Raw genomic sequence first — 23266 nt, forward strand, 5'->3', positions numbered from 1 at the left:
ATTTAAAATATGCGTTATATATATATATATATATATATATATATATATATATATATATATATATATATATATATATATATAGAGAGAGAGAGAGAGAGAGAGAGAGAGAGAGAGAGAGAGAGAGAGAGAAAAGATTCAATATTTTAGGTCAGTTTACGAAATAATCTCAAATAAAAAAAAATTTACAAAAAAAATTCAAAAAACCAGCAAAATGTTGCATTCAGACACTTTTCTCTAGGTTACAAACGTAACAAATTAATTTGAGACCATTTCGTAAACCAACCCACAATATTAAGACTTTTCTCCAAAAAAAACCCTTATAATAATAATAATAATAATAATAATAATAATAATAATAATAATAATAATAATTTTATTGAAACACAAATAAATATATTATTTTTTAAATTCATTATTATTAATATTATTAAATAAACACACACACACACACACACACACACACACACATATATATATATATATATATATATATATATATATATATATATATATATATATATATATATATATATATAGGTGTTTAAAGTAACTATTGTGTGATTGTATGTATAATTGTAGGCCATATCATTCCAAAAGAGTAGTTTGGTAATGTTAGCTGTAATTATTTATGGTAATTGTTAATTGAATTAATAACCCCTTTAAATAGAAAATCAATTTTACTTCACCAATCGTTCATCTTTGTTAACCCTAATCCCCGATAAACCATCGATCACAACCATTTTATCGGCGGCCAAAAACCACCGGTAACTCTCTCCACCGGATGTCCTCTACCGGTCATCATCATTACTGTCTCAACAATCTCACTCCTCCCTTTCATCCTTGAATCATGTTGCTATCTTCATAACCTTATCCCATAAATCATAGATCATTTTATTCTTAAATTAACCGTCAACAATCAAGTGCGACGAACCATGGAACACCAAAATCAAACTGTTTTGGCTTAATTGAGAACTATTATTATTAAATTGAATTTTTTAGCCGCCGTCGATGCAACCTAAAGGTATTCCTTTACTTTATATATATATATATATATATATATATATATATATATATATATATATATATATATATATATATATATATATATATATATATATATATATATATATATATATATATATATATATATATATATATATATATATATATATATATATATATTCAAGTTCATTTGACATCATTCTAATTTTGTAAGACCGTAAAAACAAATCTAAAAATAATTTTAAAATGAAAAATAAATGGAAAAATCCAAAAATTCTTTTTTTAAATGTTATTTTCGGAACTTGAATTAACTAAAAAAAATAAAATAAAATAAAATAAAATTCCGTTTTTTTTTTAAAAAATACGTGAAATATTCTAAAAAAATATTACACTGAAATATTCTAAAAAATAATTTTAAAATGCAGAATAAATGGAAAAATCTAAAAATTCTTTTTTTAAATATTATTTTCGGAACTTGAATTAACTAAAAAAAATAAAAAAATCAATAAATAAAAATAAATAAATTCCATTTTTTTTGAAAAATACGTGAAATATTCTAATAGAATATTACACTGACATATTCTAAAAAATAATTTTAAAATGCAGAATAAATGGAAAAATCTAAAAATTCTTTTTTAAATATTATTTTCGCAACTTGAATTAACTAAAAAAAATAAAAAATAAATAAAAAATAAATTCTATTTTTTTTTTGAAAAATACGTGAAATATTCTAATAGAATATTACACTGTACATATTCTAAAAAATAATTTTAAAATGCAAAATAAATGGAAAAATCCAAAAATTCTTTTTTTAAATATTATTTTCGGAACTTGAATTAACTAAAAAAAATTAAAAAAATTAAAAAAAATAAAAAAATGCGTCTCACGGTCTCACAAAATATAGGTGGTCTCAAATGAACCTAACCCTATATATATATATATATATATATATATATATATATATATATATATATATATATATGTATATATATATACATATATATATATATATATATATATATATATATATATATATATATATATATATATATGCCTACTATCATTGTTTTTGTGTATATACATTAGTTTTTTTGTTTAATATTTGTAATTTCGTTAATCATCAATTACTTAATTTTCATATTTATTCGGTAAACTTGATTTGAGTCCCATGGTTAGGGCTGACACTTCTCGACATGATCCACGACACGACACGAAATAAATGGGTTTGAGTTTAGTTTTTCAACCCGCCAACACGCCAACCCGCCAACCTGTCAACTCGTTTATTAAACGGGTCATATATGAGTTTCTCAAAAAATAAACGGGTTGACTCGCCAACCCGTTTATATTTTTAATTAAAAAGATATTTTTTATTTTTAAGTGTATTTATGTATCAAGTATTAATATTTAATAAATATTATCTATGTTTGTATTAACTTTTTATTTGAACATGTTTCTACGAATGTTTTTGATTTTCATTTGGATCTTTAAAACTTAAGTAGTTAACCGCCTAAAATTTGGATATATTTGCATCAATCATCAAAAATTTATTTATGTTTAATTGTCAATTTTATTTATGGAATCTGACCCACGAACCCAAATCTGACCCACGAACCCGCCAACCTGTGATTCCGTATAAATAAACGGGTTGGTGGGTCATATATGGGTTTATATTCCAAATCCGCCAACCCGTGACCCGCCAACCCGTGACCTGTATATTTAAATGGGTCGTGTTTGGGTTGGCATATTTTGACCCGCCAACCCGCGACACGCCAACCCGAACACGACACGATTGTCAGGCCTACCCATGGTTTCCATTTCATATATTATTGATAGCATGAAATTTAGAACGAAGCATATATGATTTGTAAAGTTTAGTCCCATGGCTAATACTAGCATACAATTTAGCTACTAAATTACTTTACAAAATTATGGTTAGTATTATAATAGGTATCGGCTAATACTAGCATACAATTTAGCTACTAAATTACTTTACAAAATTATGGTTAGTATTATAATAGGTATTGTTGAATTATCATAATTTACTTGTTAGTATGTATTGTTGAAAACGTGAGTAGCAGTAGACCAAATGTGGCCATAGATATTCCTTTGATTTTGTTTTCACAAAAATTCAGTGAGTGTTGATGGGTTTTGGGTTTGATTGTTCTCGATAGAAATGGATAAATGGAATGGATTTGTGGGGTTGATGTTTTATAGGAAATTGTTTGTTTTGCTTGACATAATTTGATGTGGTGTTTATTGCTTGAAATTGCCATGGTAAGAAGATTAAGCAATAACAATGAGTGGTTGTATTTCTCATTTGCAAGTATACATGAAATCAAGAACAAGAATGTTCTTGTTTTCTTGGCTGGGAACGAAACGAGAGATATCAAAGCAAAACATGGTAGATATGAAACTTACAACATTCTACTGGAATAGAATCTTGAATTCTGATTCTGTCAGAATAGAATCTTGAAGATGAACATTGTATGGGATGAAGATAAACAATGATTACCAATCTTCCAAAAAGAATGGATTATTCCACCAAAATAATATATAGAGATGCACAAAAAAATCGGTTTCACTATTCAAAACCGGATCCAATCCGAAACCGGATTTGGTCAAAAGCGGTTTTGACCAAACTGGATCGTATCGAATTCAAAACCGGATTTTCAATTGGATCCAAACCCGTCCCAAAATCTGCTTAAAACCTACTAAAACCGGTTTAAACCGGATTAGAATCAGATTCAGATTTTGACTGGATTCAGATCGAATTTTGACCGGATCGAAATCTTGATGACGTAAGCGAAACCGGATTGGATTCGGATCCGGATCAAATCGGATTCGGATCCGGATCCGGATCGGATCGAATTCAGGTTTTGTGCATCTCTAATAATATACAATATAATGAAAAAATATATGTAATAGTATATTCTGATAGAATGATTTATATATTTTGTTTTTTTTTTGTTATTAATAAGTGTAACATTCTCATAGAATAGTATATAATTGTTTTTTCTTTTCTAAGAATGTAATGATTTTTTTTTTTTAAATTTGTATCCAAAATTTTGTTATTTTTCAAGAAATTCATTAAATCAAAATATATATTATGTCAGCATGTGTATTCTTATATCGTTCATTCATATTTGTTATTTTTCAATATATTGATCAACATATTTTTGTCAGAATTTTCGAATTAGGAAAATTATCATCCATACAATCAGATTTTTAAAATTAATAGAATCTATTTTCCCTTATAATATGCAATTTTCCTTTTTTAAATTTATGTTAAGTGACTAAAATACCCTTAGAATGAAATTAAATGATATTTTTTAATTATATTTAATTTAATAATATGTATTGTTTATTTTCAAAAAATAACTAAAATGATTGTTCTACAATGATTCATACATTCATACAATACTTAGTTTGAATAAAATAACCTAAGCATATATATATATATATATATATATATATATATATATATATATATATATATATATATATATATATATATATATATATATATATATATATATATATATATATATATATCTACTTTATAAGTTATACGATTGTGTTGTTCGGTTGTTTTCACGTTGGTTGAAATATGATGTTGACCTTTGTTTTATGTTGAATTCCTTGTCGTTATTGTTTACCGATCTATTTAAGCATTTGTTTTATGTTAAATTATGTTTTGCTGAGCTTGTTCTTTAATATCGAACTTTCAGAGTTCCAATGAATGTAATCCTTGTAGTACGAATTAATGAAGTATGTAATATTATTTAAGTTTTTTATGCTATTAATTTTGTGTATGTTAACTATGATCCAATGTTGTGTCACTACCCTGGTACTTCTGCCGCTTGTCGGGGGTGTAACAGATTGGTATTAGAGTTAACGACTATAGTGAACTAAGTATTTTATTAGGAAAACACGACTACAGTCTAGGGCTTACTCTTTTAGGTTCTGGTATATCCCTTAACCTATTAATATAAATAAAAAGTATTATTAATTATACTACTGGTGGAGTACTTACGAAATGGTTGATATGTCGCTTGGGTTGATGGATTTTTGAAAAGCTATACGCCAAAATGGTTCTGCCCTCCGACTGTCCTGATTATTGGCCAGTTCCTTATTATCTTGACATGACGTTACAAACAATAATTCATAAAACACATAAACACAAAAAAAAAATCAAGATATAGAGTTATGTGAACTCGGTCCCTCGATAAGAATAATTATGCCAAAACCAAAAAAAAAAAACTTAAACTCAAGTTTTTAAAATCAAATACTCAACTAAGTTCTATAGTACATAGGTCATACCACAACTATACGTAGTTATACACCTAGGTGTTATTATGGCCGGACCACATGCACTATCCAACTTAAGAGATGTAGTTGATAGATTAAACACTTGGAGATTTAAGGAACACTACAGTACAATTATAAATAAATACACAACACATAATCACAATTTTAAATTTTATGACTTTTATATGATCAGAATATTAACAAACTTATACTTATTCTTTTTAGGATGGACGAACAACCTCAATGTATGATCATCAAACCTCCAGCAGATGAGCCCATGGCCCCACTTCTATAAGGGAACCCCAAGAGATACCCGTGATGAACAATCCTATCCCATTTGATAGCAGGGCACCACCACCTACAGACAGTAATGGATCGAAGGAAGACCCAGAAGAAGACTCGAAAGAAGACCTAAGGGAATACATGGAGTCATAAAAGTTTGAGTTAGAAGGAGAGGTGTAACCCATGATCGAAGAAGAACCTGTAGCACCATCATCGATCCAATACGTGCAAGTCATTGGAAGAAGTCCCACTTGGATGACGGCCCACAAGTCTATCTTAATACTAGGTATGATAAGGAAGAAGTTGAAGAAAATGCCATCTAATCCGTAGAAGATAGAATATCGGTACGACCCATTCTACAATGGGTGGGTAGAGACATAGAATTGCCCACACAATTTCAGAGTTAGTCATGGAGATGTGCAAAGGCAAGTCAACAATCCTACTTGGATTGAAAATGAGATAAATGGTTGGCTCAATAAAAATAAAGGGAATCACAGTTTTGAAGTCGGACAATCATCTGGAACAAAACAACTGAACTCACCCTTGCACACGTAACCCACACATGAACACGTGAAGAAATAAGGCTTTTACCTTCTCAAATCCATCTTAGATTGCATGTCACATATTTCTTCCCAAAATATATTATAAAATATACATATAGATCACAAAGGACCGCCACAATCATCCCTCCCCTCTCTCATCCCTCTCCCTACTTTTTCCTCTTGATCTATCTCATTTGTTCCTTTGGTGGCCGAAAGACGAAACATAAAACGGAGGTTGTTTCCCTCTATTCCTACCCTATCTCATCCCCGTCTCACGTCAATAAGCTACCGTAAACACCCCCGACCTCCATCGTGGCAATATGGCCCCTTCGTCAATCGGAAATAGCCCCAGGAGGCAACGTTTTATGTAAAAATGAATGTTAAAATTTATCTATTATATTTTTATACTAATTATAAAAATATAACCCATATTTACTAATTTATGGATTTTGTTACATAAAATAACATGATTAAATTCAAGACTTAAAAATTGTTATTTATGAAATATAGTTTCGTATTAATCATGTGATTCATAAATATTATGGAAACAGTTAGTTTCACATTGGATGAAACTTAGAAAATATCATAAAAGCAGCCACTATGCTAGCCAAAGTTTATCACAATAAATAATAAAATTTGGAAATATTCTATGTCTTGTGAATCCAAGATACTAGGAGATTTCAATCAAAGAGTATTCTTAAACCACTAAATTGTAAGTATTAAAAAATATTATAACGAAAGGTTTTGGATCATGATGCCTAGACACATTGTTAGGATCCAATACCCACAAGATTTCCTATATGAGCTATATTTTTTTTTTCTAAAAACCATAAGAGCTAGGATCATTTGCTAAGCAATGTGGGCCATGTTATTGTGGATACTGAGACTGAATTTCTTAGTGAAAGCCCTATGCATTATAACTATTAATTTGTACGGAATGCGAAAAGTCAGTTATAGATCGAAGACACTGATCTGTACGGGTAGACATCCCACCCAATAGTTGTTAGCTACAACCATCGTCTGAAGAGTCGAATCTGACATTGATGTTTCTATGTTATTTACTCCAATCCATTGATAAAGCGTTGGTGTGGAACTTTTACCACGCCCCTTTTAGTGCTCGTATAAGGGCCTCACGTCGTAGTTTAGTTTTGAGCTCATTATCGATCCCAAATTTATTTTGTTACCATATAGAATTGGAATATGATTTATACAAGATTTTATTCACTTATACTAGCTGAAAAGGACTGTATGTAATGGATTAGTTTGTGGCTCGTATTGAAAAGTCTTATCACCAAAATTAAGTATTAAATCACTTAATAAATAATATGACATGATTGATAACAATTTTAAACTCATAAATGAACAAGTTATTTTTGTACACTTTTCATTTTCTCACAATAATATTTTAGTGAAAAAGATATCTTTTTGACTCAAAAAAAATGTTTCAAATTGATTTTGTTACATTTTCAAAACCTTTAATTATAAATGATATACTTTATAATTTTAAAGGTATATGAAATCCAAATGTATAGAACTCACCAACAATTCGTTGTTGACGTTAGTTTTAAACATGTATTCTCAGGGAAGTAGAATGAAAGTAGTTCAAGTGTAGGATTTATGGCATCACCTTTTTCTGTGAATTGTGTTTTGTCACAACTCTTAGATAATTTAAAGATATGAATGATACCTATGATGATGTAATATACTTTGGAATTATGTAATCATGATGCTTTATGCTTTTATGTATTGTTCATCTAGTTGTGATTGTGATATACATTGACATCGCTCCTACTGACATTTTCACCGTCAACTAGGGGTGTGATATTCATCCATTGCAAGATTTATTGATCACAAGGTCTCAATCGAAGAACAAAGAGGTTAGTGTTCTTATTTTTGTATTTTTAATTTTTTTTTTCTATAACTATTAAACCTAGATCTTAGGATGCATGTACAATTAGGTAAAACTTTGATTGTTTCCACTACCTTAAGAATGTGTATTGATGCTAATAAAACCCAACAACAAGAAAGTGCATATTTCTAGGATATACATTTGGAGGGAAAGTTCATCGTTTGTGGTGTATAGAAGAAGAAAAGACTCCAAAATTCTGTCATTAGTGGAGAGGTTATCTTTAAATTTGATATGTGTAACCAGAGAGGAGGTGGTACAAGTGTTGTAGGGAATGATCAGGGTACCAGTCAGAAGGTGGAGTTTGCAACACAAAGCCCATACAATTTTGTGATAAATGGGGAATGTTAAAGTGGCATGAAACAACAAAAAGATGATGAATCCCTTGTACAACCCAGGGAAGAATTATCTAGTGATGTTGATGTCAGAAAAGATAACTAGATAGAGCTTTTGAAGAATGAGTTTGTGGTGAACGATTTTGGATCCAAAAATAAGATATCAAGGATGGAGATTCAAAAGGATTGAAGAGAAGGATGGTTATACATTTCTCACTATATTAAGAAACTCTTGCAGTGTCACACCCCCAAACCAGAACGGCGAAATCGTTCGGGGGCGGACGACGTCATGTACAGTATCATAACAATGCATAATATTAATCAAAGCAGCAACCATCATATTGAAAATATAGTAATTACAGTTGTGTTCGTAACATAGTTTGTAAGACCTCAAAAGCGTATAGAAAAATAAAAGACAAGTCTCCAATAGGCTCTGTCTTGTCAAAAAAACTGTGCGGGTGTACCTGTCTACTAGTTTCCTGCGAATACAAGTGATTTTGAAAGTGCATCAACATTTAAGTTGGTGGGTTCATAAGTATTTTTATATGACAAAGTATGTTCTTTATTCCTTTAAACACGTTAGTGTGATCTTCCAGAAAATCCAATATTTTCTTAGTAAATGAAATGTAAGTAACGTGACCCTACAAGTTCCTTCTACAAGCACTTAATGAATACAAGTTATATAAAATCAAGATCGTAAAGATGGTCGAATGTGTGTATCTGCCCTAAGTCCACAACCAAACAAGGAACAAGAAATGAGGCGGAAATCACATATTCCACAATTTATTGGATCTTCATTGTATATGACTCCAACGTATTCACTAAGTAATCACAGAATTAACAAAAACAGTCTTTTTAGAAATGTAGTTTGCATTGTACTAGTTATGTATGAATGTAAATCATTTGTATGTATATGCCCGGATAAACATTCCTCCAAAAATGTAAGTTTCTGTGTTAGAATATAGATGTTGTACTTGTATGTATCTGTAGTTTTGTTATTGAATAAAACCATGTAAATTTGTTTATGTATTCATACACTAATCGTATTGTTAATACCAAAATGTGAGTTATTATAACCATGCTAATGACCAGGATGGCCTGATACGACGTTCTTCAGGCGTCAATATGTTATGACATTTGTCACCCCAGAACTTCCGTTCCAACTGTAGCTAACAGTCAGGGCGCAGGATTGTCAGTCCCGTATAGATCTATACACAAACTCACGCTATCCCTCCAGGAGACTCTGGTTATAAAATAAGAACTTTTGTTGGCACTTAGTTAAGGACTTGAAGGTTACACTCACAAAGCTATATTAACTGTTACTTGTAGAATAAATGAAAGTCCTTTTATAATGATAAACCGTATGTATTATCCTTTTTGTAGTTGAAAACCATAGTATGTATGTTCCCTAAACTGTACCTATTATAGTTTATAAGTTTGCTCTTGTATTGTTATCTGATTTAGTAAAACTGTATGTAAGTTCCCTAAACTATACTTATTATAGTTTATATGTAAGTTCATTCTGTACTGAAAACCTTTGTAATTTAACAATTTGTATAAACAACAATATAATATTTGAGAAAGATACCCTTTTGCTCAACGTAATACAAAAGAGTTACAAATTTATTTTAAATTCATTTTATACCTATTTACGTATCTGGTATATATAATTTAGATTAAAAAGGCAGCCAGACAAGTGGTTCTTCGTTAAGTCCACAACCAGACAAGGCGCAGGAGTTATGGCGGAAACACTAGTCCTAAGCCTATTTAATCCCAATTATATATAAACACATATTTTGGAAAAACAACAGTATAAAGTAATCGAAATAGTTTGAACAATTTAAAAACAGTTTGATTCCTTGAAAAACAGTTTGAAATCACTTGGATGATAACACAAGATTTCCTTGTGTTTTACTTGTATATTCCCCCCTCCTCTTAAAACATTGAAAAACAGAGAAACATAGGGGTATGAACTCACCTCGAGTGTGTGAGTTTGTTTGGGTAGCGAAGTATTAGCGTATGATTCTCGGGTTAGAATATGTAAAAGTAGTCGTATCCTAATAATATTTATACACGATATCGTATTTAAATTAATAACATATTAATTTAAAGTGTTAGACAACACTAAATTACGTAAGAAATACTTATAGTAATTTCTTAGAATAGTTGAAAGTGTTCTTGGTGTTCTAAAGAAGATTTTAATTGTTTTCGGTTGAGGATTTGAAGATGGTAGGGTGATTCACGCAAATCTTTAAGAATCTATAACGATTTCGGCAAGATCTTCAAGAGCTTCGGATGATACTTGAAGGAAAAAGATGATGATTTCGATTATAGTTGAGAGAAAATGGGAAGGATTTTGGCCAAAAACTTGAGAAATGATTGTTGTTTTTGGCCAAACATATATATATATATATATATATATATATATATATATATATATATATATATATATATACACACACACACACATAGGGGTTTTCGGCCGAGAACTCAACCCGAGGAAATATGTGATTGGTCCGAGCCTGTTTGCGGTGTAAAGGCGGTTACGGTCTAAAGACGTTTGTGGCAGAGAACTCGTTTTCTTTGCGAAGAGAATGGGACCAGATGCGAGGGTTTGCTACTTCGACCGAAATCTAGTTTTCAGTTTGAGGCTAGTGGCTTGCGAGACTTCTCGGATTTCAAAGAAAAGACCTTTTTGACATTGGGCTATTTGATTTCTTTAACAAAACACAAAATTAAATATTTATAATTATTATTAAATTAGATGGTTTCTACGATTTTGGCCCTTGTTTGACTTTCATTGACTTTTATTGACTTTTTGGTTACACGAAATAACGGGTTGTCACATTCAGTCATTATATTTAATCAGTCCATGCATATTGGTACTTCTTTAGTGGTTAGAGGTAATCAGAGGAAAGCTCATTAAGAAGTGGTTAAATGGATCTTGCCACACTTCAAGGGAATATTTGATGTTGGTCTGGTATATGGTGCTAATACAAGACATACAAACTTATTTGGATCGATGGATTTAGACCACGAAAGTGATCTAGCAATAAGATAATCATTGGTGTTTGGTCTCGTTTAGAGTCTTGTGTTGAACGTGGAGAAACCTATTGTGTTCTATGATAGGTTTTGTATTCAAAAGATTAGTACGAAGGAGAATCTTAAAAGATATATTGACAAGGTCGTTACCCATAGATAAGTTTAAGTTTTGCTTTGACTTTTTTGATGTTTGGAGGTGTTAAGTTTGTTGATGTTTGGAGGTGTTAAGTTTGTATGGATATTGTTAAATATCACTTGGGAATTGAAGACCTGAAATGTGAGTTAGAGGATTTGAAAATTCAATAGAGCATTTTGATATGATGAAACTCTTTGAATATGATGACATTCTTGGATATAAAGACTCTTTTGGATATGATGGTACTCTTAGATATGATGGCACTCTTGGGCATGATGTCAATCTTTGAATATGATGACACTCTTTGAAATAGAGCATCTAAAAAAAGACTGGTGTATCAATAGAAATGTCTTGTACAGGATGTGCTACTAAGTGGCAACGTGTGTCACTTAATCACACCTGATACTGCATCATGACACCTAATACGTCATCATGGAACTTGATGCACTAGTGGTGACACATGATGCACTATTATCTGCATGGCTAGTGTCATTTCAATGCCTCTCATAGTTGAATGTTTTAGAAGCAACTCCATGGCAGATTGTGATTGGTTGACACCATCCATGGGCCTATATATTGATAGGCTTGGCCAAAATTAGGGTTTTAGGTCTGACCCTTTGTCTATAAATATGAATGTGTGATAAATCATTCATTGGTATTAATCTTTATAACTTGTATCCTTAGTGAGTAGGCGAATCTCTGCTGGTTACACTTGTAATATTAGTTTGAGAACTCTATAAATAAGATACTACCCTCCTATCCATAGATGTAGGTCACTTTGACCGAACCACATAAATACTGCATTTGTATGCTTTTTGGTTTCGTGTGTTATTCACATTACTTCCTCACAATGGTTATCAGAGTTTGGCAGGTGGCATCAAATCTATTCAGTTTTGTTGACAAGTGTCGTTCGATTTCCTGACAATGTGTTATTCACTGTAAATAAGTTTACTGTATAAACACATTGTAAAGTTGATTAATAATATGTATGTTGTAATGTTATTGTATACAATGGATTTGTTTTTGTGTGTGTGTGTGTATATATATATATATATATATATATATATATATATATATATATATATATATATTGTATTATGTGACATAAAATGTGATTTAATTTGAATATTAGTAAATCTACAAATAATAATAATAATAAAATAAACACCTAAAACTGTCTGTCGTAAACGTATCTATATGTCATCTATTAAAAAAAATATCAAAATTTTATGGCATGCAATCTATGTTGTAATATATGACACACAAATACATGCCATTTCATTTATGACTAGGGCTTTAATGACACGTGTTAGTATATGTGAGGGTTCTATTTTGTAATTATCAATAGTTCGAGGTAGTTTATATATTTGGTCCTAAATAGTTAGGTTATTTTCCAATCGTATTGTATTTTTGTTGTACACACTTTTCTTATCATCAAACGATTCAACAATCTCTAAATCTTCATCTTCTTGATCGATTGACCCTTATACTTGTTAACTAACATGGTACCAATACATGTCAACAATTAATGCATTCTTTGGCAAAATACACCTAGTGGTAAATTTTATTTTCCAACAGACTACCTATTTTGAGGTTAAGAATCAGGGTACCTAAACGTATCATTGTTCTCATCTTGAAGCCCTTTTGATTCATCACAAAAGCATTGTTAGTAATTATCATATTGATTTGGTTGTTCCTGAATCATAATCTCAATCTCATAAGCATCTCATATTCATAATTCGGATTGAATATATAATACAAATTTAAAATCTCTAAAGCCATCTTCTTTGGAATTGCTCAATCTTCTTTGTTACAGACTAATTCAATTATGTCCTAGTATACATCAAATATCGATGCTTCTATGCATCAATTACACAAGAATCATGACATGGTGCAGCAACACATGTTCTAATACACTGCCAATTCTAATGTAGTAGATACATCTTATCTTATGGAGCTATTGCGTAAAAATCAAGAGTTTATACAACAACTGATGTCGAGTTCTATGAATACACGTGAATTTTCTTCCTTAAGTAATACATGCTTGTTTGATTCTATATGTTGTAATCATATGACACTATGCAAAGACTTATTCATCACTAAATTCTCATAACAGTCATTCCTTTCGGATTCAACAATCGATGGAACACGATTACCTATAACAGTTAGTGGACATATCTCGACTCTTCATTTGTCATTACCTAATGTTGTTCATTTTCCCAATATATCTCTTAGCCATGTATTTATTAGCCAATTGTGTGACCCTGGTCTTCATGTTTTTTTCACTCCTTCTAGTTGTCTTGTGCAACATCCAAAGACTAAGCAGACACTTGGAATACGTCGTAGAGTTGGTAAGATGTATGAAGTGGTTTATCTTTGTCTTTCGGCGTTATCTCAAAATATTGTAGCTATTATATTAAGCCCTTCTCCCTATGATATATGTCATTCTTGCTTGGTCATCTCTCTGTATATATAGACTTTAACTTCTTGCTCAATCTCATGTACTTGGTGATATTAAATCTGAATCAGTAGTCTCTTGTTTGTCGTGTATACTTGGAAAACACCGTTCTCTGTCGTTTACAGCAAATGAATATACTTCTTTAACAATTTTTGATTTAATTCATTCAGATGTATAGGGTTCAACACCTCATCCCACTATGGGGGGTGGGGGGTGTTGGTAATTTGTTATCATTGTTGATGATTGCACTTACTTTACATGGATTTATCTTATGCATCATCATTCTTGTAGCACCTGGTTCCTGGTATGTATTTTAATCTAAGTAATTTTTGGCATTTTTAGCTGGGACTCGGCGAGTTGTAGGCCCGACTCGCCGAGTAGAGACGAGATTTTGAACACGTTTAAGTTGGCGACTCGGCGAGTCCGCCAGTCTAGAAGAAACCCTAGATCCACGGGTTTTGTACCCTATTTAAACCATGTTATGAGCCCCAAACTCGCCTCCTTCACGCTCAGAGCATGTAACGCCCACAGATCCGAGCAAGTCAATTTAGAGGCGATAAGTGTCGAAAACGAATTTTCGGCAAAAGATTATTTATAATAAATATTCTTAACCAAGTTTTAGAATATGTCTCAAGGTTTCCGTACATATAAAGAACGCCAAAATCCGAGTTATAACGAAGAAGTTATGACCCGCCGAAGTTTTACGGCAAAATCGGCACGGCACCGGGAGATGCAAATAGTGAATTTACGATGCAAGACTTTTTAGTCTTAGTGATCTAAACGAAAGTCGTAGAATATGTTAAACCGAGAAAATCCATAAAAAGAACGCCCAAATCTGACTTCGTATGAAGAAGTTATGATTTTTCTATGATTCGGCTTAGTAGTGCACGACCCGAAACTCGAATTTTAGTTCGATTGGTTTTTGGCTTACGCGACCTAACTAAGAGTTGAAGATCTCATTAATAGGAACTCAACGATAAAAAGATGGACGAAAACGGATTCCGTATGAAGGAGTTACGAATTCTTCGTGGCCATTTAGCAGTCTAAACACCTCCTACTGTTAAATTTGAGATCGGTAGAGAATTAGCCGACGGAGTCTAAATGAAAGTTGTAGATCATGATTTTACCTACACGTTGAAAAAACGAACGTCGAAAACAGAGCTCGTATGCGAGAGTTATGATTTTTCTAAGTTTGAAGGCTGATACGCGATATTGGGTGACATGGCGCGATCACAGCCATTGCTTTCTCTCCAAGGAAAGCCATCAGATGATGACACATGTCACTGACTCGGCGAGTCAATGAACCGACTCGGCGAGTCCGTCAGGATTTCACCCTATAAATAGATATGTTGGGTTTCTCCATTTCTCACACCTTCCAAACACTTCTTTCTTTCTCTAGAACCTCTCTCCAGCCCCCCTTAAGCCCCCTAAAGTCTAGGTAAACCCCCTAGCACCCGAAGGAATCCCCGAGGCTCCCGAAGTCCCGAGAAAAGAGCCTTTCGGCTCGGAAACGCTGCTCCAGCAAAGCCCGGTTTTGAGAAAAAACCCGCTGTAAGTGAGTTATACCTATCCTATCTTTAGTATAGCTTATGTTTTAGTATAGTAACGTTATTAGGAACTTATAATGAGTATTTGGGCTATTATTATGAGTTATATAAGAGTGTTTCTTAACGCTTATATACTACTAATAATAGCTAGACTATTAAATTAGTCTCGTCAAACGTTAGACTAAACTCTTGTGGTAATGATATTAGGTTTCGTCAAGGGATAATTGTTTTAAAAGTAACGAAGTGCTATCCGAGTGCCGAGTCACCACCTTCCCAGGTAAGTGCATAGTTACTTTCATCTTACACATAGATATGAAGTGTTTTATATAAATTACATGCTATGTGTGCATATTATCTGAGTACTTGCTGTCTATGCTGGATGAACGTTGTTATACATGTTTTAAATGATTTAAACTGTGTACGTATTTTATATATACAAATATGTTGGGGGATGACATGGGTAGATGAACGATGAGAGAAAAAAGATGATGTGAGTAAACATAAGCAGCTATGGACTTAGTGCCTAATAAATAACACTAACAACTATGGACTTAGTGCCTATTGGACAACCACTGGTAGCTATGGACTTAGTACCTGATAGGAATTGGTAGCTATGGACTTAGTACCTATTAGATAAACGATGGTAGCTATAGGAATTGGTAGCTATGGACTTAGTACCTATTAGATAAACACTGGTAGCTATGTATTTAGTACCCGATGAATGAACTATAGCAGCTATGGAATTAGTGCTTTACGAACGAGCATTGGTAGCTATGGATTTAGTGCAAGTCCTAGAACCCTGGAAGTAAGGGACTTCGGAATAAACGATTGCAGGATAGATGACTCTTAGGATAAATCCTTAAGAGTAAAGAAGATAATGGGGATGGGTAATTGGGTTGATTGTTTGATTGTTTAAACATAATAATTATATTATTGTGGGTTGAAAACCCTATGTACTCACCAGGTTTCCCAACCTGACCCACTCAGTTTATTTATATCACAAGTGTCGATACGAAGTGACATTACACTGAGAGATTAAAGAGATGTAGATCACTAGTGTAAATAAATGTATGTTCCGTTTATGCTTATGTTTCTGTATTGATGATGACATCCCAAACGTTTTAAAATAAATAAAATACGTTTCTTCGAAAATGTTTTGATAACGTATTTATCGTATTTTTCTGGGAACAAATTCCGCAACATTTTTATGAAAAGAAGTACTCTGATTTTTATAAAGCATAAACAAAATTGGTCTTTTCTGGCCGTGAAAATGGGGATGTCACAGAGCATCATTTAGCAAACCCTAGACATTCCTTGAGCATTTTTGTGTGAATCTTGAAGTTTTAAAGAGAAGAAGGAAGCTAGATCCAAAGGAGTAGAAGGAGATCCAAGATCTTGCACCCACTACAGAGTTTATTGAGGTAATAATCAAATTCCTACTGTTTCTATGAGTGATTCTCCATTGTTAATCACATTTAGGCCATTTTATCCATTTCTTAGCTTGTTTATAGGAGAGATATCACATTGTGTTGATTAGCCTTCAGATCTAGCCATGTTTCAGTTCCAAAAACGTAGATCTAACACCTTTATGGAGCCATTTTGCATGAAAGCCCAAGATATACTCTTTTAAGTGTCTTTTGAGCCTTTAAACCCCTTTTCATGCATATGTACATGTAAAGTTGGAAACTTTACGTGGTAAACAAGCCTTAAGAACCCAGATCTATAAGTTGTATGTAGTGGTTTTGAGCAGAATCGATTGTATAGAAGTGCATGCAACCGACTCGGTGAGTCGTTCTTCAGACTCGGCGAGTCGGGTCGCGAGTCCTCGAGTTTTCCCCCTTCTATGTTTTATGCCGAGTGGAACCTGTGAGTTTTAGGTGAACTCAGTGAATCAGTGATCAGACTCATTCATGGAGGGACTCGGTGAGTCAATGCCCAGACTCGGCGAGTCCAAGGCAATCTTAATATCTCAAGAGCAGACTCGGCGAGTTGTTCATACAACTCAGCGAGTCCCAGTTGGAGTGTTTATATGATGAAGGAGAACTCGACGAGTTGTTCATACAACTCGGCGAGTCGGATGCAGATTGACTAAGTGTTTGTATCAAAGAGGAACTCGTTGAGTCTATGCCAAACTTGACGAGTAGTAGCGAGCAGAATTAAGAAATGAGAATAGGGACTCGACGAGTTGGTGGGCCAACTTGACGAGTCAGGTCAAATGTATGTTGACTTTAACTAAGAGGTTGACTTTGAGCAGGGGTAAAAAAGTCATTTTACACTCAGTATAGTTATCAATATTTGATTGAGTGTATTTATGGAAATTGTAGCCAGGGTGAAACCGGAGCAGAAACAGACAGATTCCAGTGCAGTTCATTCAGCAACTAGACTATGAGGTGAGTCTTCCTTCCAGTAGGAACGGGTCTACGGCCACAATGTCTGCCCGTTTAGTTAGTAGTAGTTCCGGACCTCGGTCCGATGCAGTAGTTAGATTGCTTGATGTCTTTGTGATTCAAGTATGTTTTGTATTATGTGTTCCGGACTTCGGTCCGATGCAGTATGTAGTATATGTGCTTATGCTAGTTGATATGTTTATGCTATGCCATGTTATGCTCAGACAGTTTCCAGACTTCGGTCCAATGAAAAGGATAAGGTCCCAGTCAGTTCCGGACTTCGGTCTGATGCAGTTAGTTCCGGACTTCGGTCCGATGCAGGGGACAAGGTCTCAGTCAGTTCTGGACTTCGGTCCGATGCAGTTTCCGGGCTTCGATCCGATGCAGAGGGCAAGGCCCTAGTTAGTTCTGGACTTCAGTCCGATGCAGTTTCCGGACTTCGGTCCGATGCAGTGGGCAAGGCCCAGTATGTGTTTATATGTTATTGTATAGTATGTGGTAGTTTGAGGGAGCTCACTAAGCTTCGTGCTTACAGTTTCAGTTTTGGTTTTAGGTACTTCCGCAAGTAAAGGGAAGAGCTCGGGATGATGGCATCGCACACACCACAACTTCAGTTTTTGTCCTGGGAGTTGATTAGCTTTTCATTGACATGATTTGATACAGTCTTGATACACTTTTCTTGTGATACTTGTAATGGTTTTGGATACATTGACGCATGGGTTTTATTTTATGGTATTGATCTAATGATTTTAGTAATGATTAAACAAAAATTTTCGGGTCGTATTTTGGGACGTTACAGGTTAGTATTAGAGCCTTGGTTTGAGGGATTCGGATACACTTTCGGGTGTGTTTGAACTCAAAATAAGGAAACGGTAAAAGATTTTCAATGGAAAAACATTTTCGAAAAAGATTTTTGAAAAAGAACTTAGAAAGAAAAAGAGTTTTGATAAAGAGAAAAAGGTGTGGTGCGTGCGATCAGCCGAGCTCAAGTAAGTACTCCCAAATTACCCATACAAGTTTATATTATCCGTTCCAGTTTTAGTAAAACAACATGCTAGTATAGGACTAAGGATCTAGGAGGATGCCTTATGTGCCTGCTTTATGTGTTTCAGCTTGATGAGGATTGCATACTAGTAGTGAGTAGACAGTTGTAGGATAGCATGTGTAGGTTATGCCTGATAGTATGAGCTTAGCATTGTATGCTAGTATAATTTCTTGACTATGAGAATAGTTTGCTTGAGTAGTTTCCTGTGTCCAAATGCTACTTTCTATGTGCTTTGTGGGACTTCGAGTAATGGGAGTTAGACATTAGGTGAATACGTCACATCACATGTGACCAGGGTTGAATAATCTTAGAGTGCTGAATTTGGCCCTACTGCGCAACTCTCGTTTGAGTCTAACCATTGTAGGGATGAGTCTTTTACTCGAAGGATTATCCGAGCCTCATCATATGTGATGGTATTTAGGTGACGACTAATTGGCATTACAAGGAGGCCATCAACGGCTGAGGACTGGTTTGAGTCGAGTCAGAGGTTTCCCTAGGGCAAGCCTAGGATGAGAGTAGTAGAGATCAACAGTAGTAGTAGTGGCTTGGTGGAGTCGAGGCGGCCCTTAAGGAGAGTACGGATAGACGTGGAAGGTAGTAGGGGACCATACTACTGGAAGCAGAGGATCCGTACTTAAATCGATGAAGGCTGAGATGAGACCAAAAAGCCTGTAGTAGTAGTGATCCCTTGAGATATATCAGTTTTTCTGACGTTTATCGTTATGTGTTTCCAGAATGGTGGTTTTATGCCCTAGACCAGCAGTCGGAAGTTTAGGTGCTGGGGAGGGATCAAGATCAGGCTCGGGAGCCGGGCAGTTGGATGAGCAGACTAGGGAGTTTTTCACTTCAGAGGTGACCCGTATTATTCTTGAGCAGACACGAGTGATTTTTGGTTAGATCAAGGAGGGTATACTAGAGTTGATGGAGGAGAAGCTAGGCACATTTTGTGCTGAGGTGGCGGCCATAATGGGGTCGCGCACGCTTACGTTCATGGAGTTCTGGGCTTGTGGAGCTCCAGATTATCATGGGGCACGGGACCCCATAGCGAGTACTAGATGGTTGGCAGATGTGGCCAACGATTTCCGCACGAACAGATGTCCCAAGGGGGACAAGGTCAGATTGGCGTCCTGTTTTCTGAAAGACAGGGCACGGGATTGGTGGTAGGAGGTCGGACATGTCATTGGACAGGACGCAGCTTTGGATGCTATGACCTGGGCTAACTTTACAGCCAGGTTCAAAGCTGAGTTCGCACCGGTTATTAAGGTGCAGCTGTTAGCCAGGGAGTTTCAGGACCTCACTCAGAATACAGAGATAGTGGCGGAGATTACCGCCAAGTTCAGGGAAAGGGCGCTTCTCGTTCGTCAGTACACATCTGATGAGGAAATAAATAAGGCCCGTTATCATGAGATGCTGCGGAGTGACATCCGCCAGTTTGTGAGCCGGTCCAGCTGTAAAACGTTGGATGACATGATTGCTAGGGTGAGAGAGAGAGAGAGAGAGAGAGATTGACCTTGATATGGAGAGAAAAAGGAAGCCGGAGGCGGCTTCGGGTGCAGGGAGTTCGGGCAAAAAGCTAAAGTTTTCAGATCACAGATCCAGGAGTCAGCAGAGCCACGGTCGGTGTGGAAAGTGTGGGAGATTGCACGACGGGGCGTGAAAGGCAGGGAGTTCCGACTGCTACAAGTGCAGTCGGACTGGACATATGAGCAGAGATTGTACATCCACTACTACCGCCATTGCGGCATCAAATCTGATTTGCTTCCAGTGCAATAAGAGGGGATATAAAAAGTCCTAATGTTCGAGTTTAGCTGCTGCAGGGAAGGTGTTAGCACCTACTCCTGCTACTTTGAGGATTACAGATGGCCGTCAGGTCTGAGTTGAGACGCCGGTGGCGAAGAGTATGGCTTTTCAGCTGACAGCAGAGGAGGCGCGAGCGACTCCTAACATGGTGGCGGGTATGTATTTTTTCCCCTTATCTCTGCATTTATTATTGATTGTTTCTTATGGTTATATGTTTTGTATAGGTTCGTTCTCAGTGAACGACATTTCAGCCACGGTACTGTTTGATTCGGGGGCTACCCGATCATTCGTCTCTCTTGCGCTTAGTAAGAGGTTTAGCAGAGCTCCTGGGGAGCTAGATTGTCCACTTGAGGTTGAGATAGCAGCTGACAGGACCATTAGGGTGGCGAGAGTACACAGAGCATGTTCTCTATAGTTATTCGATGAGCAGTTTCCGGTGGACTTGGTCCCTATTCCCCTACGAGGGAATAAGGTCATAGTAGGCATGGATTGGCTGAGCCCCAATGGGGCAGTGATAGACTGTGAGCTGCAATTAGTGAGGGTTCGCACTCCCAGTGGGGGAGAGTTAGTGATTCAGGGCGAGAGGCCACATCGCAGACCAGTTCTGTGTTCAACAACGAGAGCAAGGCGCTATTTCCAGCATGGTTGCGCCGGTTATTTTGACTATGTTCTAGATGCCCGGGAGAAGGGCAAGGTGATGGTTGACGATGTTCCTGTAGTGCGAGACTACCCGGATGTATTTCCAGAGGATTTTCCTAGAATACCTCCCGAGAGACAGGTCGAGTTCAGGATTGACCCGGTCCCTGGTGCGGCTCTGATAGCCAAGGCACCGCATTGGTTGGCTCCCCTAGAGATGCAACAGTTGTCTACGCAGCTGCATGAGCTGCTAGACAAGGGTTTTATCAGGTCGAGCAGTTCGCCCTGGGGAGCACCGATTTTGTTGGTGAAGAAGAAGGATGGGTTGCACCGTATGTGTATAGATTATCGGGAGTTGAATAAGGTAACGGTGAAGAACCGTTACCCATTACCCACTCCCGATAATATACTATTTGTTTGATTAGCTGCAGAGAGCGTCTTGGTTTTCCAGGACCCGGTATGGGCATTATGAGTTCGTGGTGATGCCGTTTAGGCTCATCAACGCTCCAGCCATGTTCAGTTCCGGACTTCGGTCCGATGCAGGGGACAAGGTCCCGGTCAGTTCCGGACTTTGGTCCGATGCAGTTTCTGGGCTTCGGTCCGATGCAGAGGGCAAGGCCCTTGTTAGTTCCGGACTTCGGTCCGATGCAGTTTCTGGACTTCGATCCGATGCAGTGGGCAAGGCCCAGTATGTGTTTATATGTTATTGTATAGTATGTGGTAGTTTAGGGGAGCTCACTAAGCTTCGTGCTTACACTTTCAGTTTTGGTTTCAGGTACTTCCGCAAGTAAAGGGAAGAGCTCGGGATGATGGCATCGCGCACGCCACAACTTCAGTTTTTGTCCTGGGAGTTGATTAGCTTTTCATTGACATGATTTGATACAGTCTTGATACAGTTTTCTTGTGATACTTGTTATGGTTTTGGATACATTGACGTATGGGTTTTATTTTATGGTATTGATCTAATGATTTTAGGAACGATTAAAAAAAAATTTGGGTCGTATTTTGGGACGTTACAATTCTAAATTGCCACAGATTTACATTTCCTTTGCATGAATGATTCAAACTAAAATTTCAAGATGCATTAAAGTATTTTGGGCTGACAATGCTATGAAATATAAGGATTGTTCTCTCCTATCCTTTTTACATGAACAAGGCACAATTTGCCAATACTCATGCCCTGACACATCACAACAAAATGGTTGTGTTGAACACAAACACATACATATTTTAGATATTGTTTGTACACTGTTTATCTCATCTCAGGTTCTAGAATGATTTTGGGGTGAATTAGCCTTCACTGCTATCTACACTATAAACCTTCATCTGATGCCTATACTTCAAGGAAAGTGACCATATGAACTCGTTCATGGTATTCTTCCCGCGTATAATTTTTTTAGAGTTTGAGGTTGTTCATGTTTTGTTAAGTTGTTACCTCAAGAATGCTCAAAACATGAGCCTCATGCTTGTTTATGTCATTTTCCTGGCTATGGGATTGAACACAAAGGATACCGATGTTGAGATCTAGTTGCAAAAAAACTTCGTTTCTCCCGACATATCATTTTTTGGGAACAGAAAATATTCTCTTCTCTCTCTCTCTCTCTCTCTCTCTCTCATTTTCAAGTGCTTTCTCCTTCGTGCTCTTTATTCTTCACTGATGCTTTGGTTTCACTAGACTTAGGGGGTGTATGGCTTAGCTTTTTACAGCCAAAAGTCCTTTTTGGAAAAGAAAAAAAAGCAAAAGATATTTGGCAAAACTAGTTTTAAAATCTACTTTTGGAGTTTTGATACAAGGAAAAGGAACTTTTTGAAAAAGTCAGGAAAACCTGACTTTTAGTAA

The sequence above is a fragment of the Lactuca sativa genome, chromosome 4 (genome assembly GCF_002870075.4).
Source record: "Lactuca sativa cultivar Salinas chromosome 4, Lsat_Salinas_v11, whole genome shotgun sequence".
Lineage (NCBI taxonomy): Eukaryota > Viridiplantae > Streptophyta > Magnoliopsida > Asterales > Asteraceae > Lactuca > Lactuca sativa.